The sequence below is a fragment of the Bombus impatiens genome, unplaced genomic scaffold (assembly GCF_000188095.3).
Source record: "Bombus impatiens unplaced genomic scaffold, BIMP_2.2 scf_0129, whole genome shotgun sequence".
NCBI classification, from domain to species: Eukaryota; Metazoa; Arthropoda; class Insecta; order Hymenoptera; family Apidae; genus Bombus; species Bombus impatiens.
In genome coordinates, this window is record NT_176548.1 from 1,399,724 (window position 1) to 1,402,384 (window position 2,661).

Consider the following 2,661-nt stretch of genomic DNA (forward strand, 5'->3'; position numbering starts at 1 on the left):
TCTCTGCTCTAGCTATATTCGTACCACCCTCGCCACAGTGCCGCCGCCCGCTATTCCACTCCCACCCGTCTCTTAACCTTTGCATTTGAAGAGAACGACCTGGCTTCTGAATACCATCAAGATGCTTTCGAACAGCCGCCGACGAGTCGGTCTTTTCAACCTCACCGCGCGCAAAGTTCCTTGTCCCTCTTTCCTCCACTTCCATCCGAGAGCCAGGGCGCTATTAGCCTCGAAATTGCCGTCCGACGATCTTAATCGTGGCCCGCTCGACCAAGGACGATAAAGTCGAGCACCGTCCGCGTGCCGCGTGCTCTACGGCTCGTGTTCGATTTACGGAACGACTATCTAGCATCCGCGGTGTTACCCATCGTAGTAAACGCGAGACACTACGTTTTTCATCTTCCGCCAAGCCCTAGTTCCAAAACCGCTTCTGATTCTTCGTCTCGAATCAACCGTAGGACGTACGCTATCGTCAACGAACGCTTCGAGAACGACGTTTAAAAAGAAAGACGAACCGAGTCGGCAGGCTAGTCAGTCAGCGACTCACCCCGCCCTATTGAAAACCGTTCGGCTACGCTGCTGGCCGATTTTATTGCTAATAGCAGTCCAATGGACTCCGGAGCACCAATGTAATTTTCTTCTCTTAACGATCTTCCTTTGTCCCTCTTTGCTTCCCGCGCTGCGTACTTACGTGACTCTCTTTCTTTCTTCCTTCCCTTGCTTCTTCTCGCCTCTTACCCTAATTCGTATCTCGCGCTTTCTCTTCTCTCAATGTCACAGCTTATATTTCACGAGTGTTGCCCTTTTTCTTCCACTCTTCCTTCTCCTTCTACATCGCCTTTCTATTCTTCCCTTCCACGAAGTCGGTTCGCGTGCAAAGTCGATGTACGTTTAAGCGTAGCGCAAGACAGGGAGGGGTACGACGAAGCCAGGGGGAAAGGGGCAGAGAGCGAATTACCGATCGCGCCGCGGCGCGAAAGGAAGAGCTCGGCAGAGGGAGAGGAGCAAAAACGAATTTACGACTATCCGGCCGTTTTATCGACGCACGAGGCCCTTCGCTGTTAGCGAGACTTTCCTTCTCCTTCCAACTGTGTACTCTCCGTACTCGAGAGATCGTAACCGCGAAAACGAGTATCTCTCGTAATACACGATGAAAATATTGGAATACGTCTCTCCGATCGCTCAACATCGCACGTATGCTTCGAGCAATTGGCAGCGGCATCGCCAAGACTCGCGTACGTCCCAAAGCTACGGCTAAGGTATGCACACATACGTACACACATAGGCATCTATTTCTGTAGAATACGACGGCGATCTTAACCAAGGCGATATTAAAATTCTGTGAGACTCTCCAGAGTTTTGAAGTCGGTCGGGTCGCGCGTAAACACGCGATGCGCGTATCGCCGACGAGTAGAAAAGAATAGAAAAGAGCCACGTCTGGTAATAACGAGCCACTACGTACTTCCGGTCGCGCAGCCGCCAGGTAGAAAAAAAGAGAAGTCGGAGGATGAGATACGAGTATCGTGTTCACAAACTCGTCGTCGCTCTCTCTTTCTCGTTGTTCGGTGTGCTCGTAAAAGAGGCACCGCATGCCCGGTACATTGTAGCGCGTACGGAATCTCGACGAGTCGCATACGAATCGCTGCGTTCCCTTCTTCATCGCGAAACCTTGGTGCATTTTTAATTTCCGCTTTGTGACGATCTTCTTGTGAAAACGAAGAGAAACGTGATCGCGCGAGTATCAACGAACGCGTCGATTTGCCAGTGAAGACAATCGATTTCGACACGTTCCGATCCGCTCATGGATCGATCGGGTGTCGTTTGCCGCAGAGACCGTCAAATTCTCGCTGTCAAATTAAGACACGCTCCGTAATATGTAAATCGTCACGGCTATAAGAGACTATAAGCAATGCGCGGCAAGATCGTTAATCATATCTCGTCTCTACGGGTTCCTATTAACGTCCGGACCAAAGAACGACTCGATCGGTAATCGTCCTAGGAAGCATGTAATTTATAGGTTCGTTGAAATCGTTTGACGCGTTACAAAATCGGTAGAGCGGGACGAAGGCGATTGCGGACGCGTATAATTATAATTACGAATACGTGCAATCAATCGTTTAATCGGCGGTGATACGCGAGGCGATGTACAGAGTGACCAAGGGTTTCGGCAATATTCACTTCGAGCGAAATCATGGGTGTCGATACGTAGACGTGGCGGTGGTGCAGCTGCATCCTTGAATTTCCCGATTTCGGCGAAACGCAACTCGAGCATTAAACAGGCGGAATCAGGTTCGGTGAATACAGCGGTGGAAATAATTTCGGCTGTGCAGCGAGCCGGCGAAATTGGGCTCAAAACCGGTGGTGGTAGTGGCGATCCGAGAGGATGGTGGTCGTGACGTTCGAGAACGGTATTGGTGGCGGTACGATGCGTACAACAGGCTAATGGTTGTGTGCCGGGTGAACACGCTTTTGTCGTGTAACGGACGGACGCGGACGTACGACGGACGAGCGAGCCAACGAACGGCCGAAGGAAAGAAGAAACGAACGAACCAACGTACGAACGAACAACCACGACGACACGGAACGCGAACGAAGATGGTGGTCGTGCCGGTTATACATGCGAACGAGGATCGCGTGCTTCGAGTCTGAAAACAGAAGCGA

General features: G+C 51.1%; 1 protein-coding gene across 1 annotated transcript in view; it reads right to left on the bottom strand.

Moving 5' to 3' along the window:
* The window catches only part of LOC100749750 (protein dachsous), a 229,991-nt gene that overhangs the window by 171,751 nt on the left and 55,579 nt on the right, over positions 1–2,661 (bottom strand). The window lies entirely within an intron of this gene.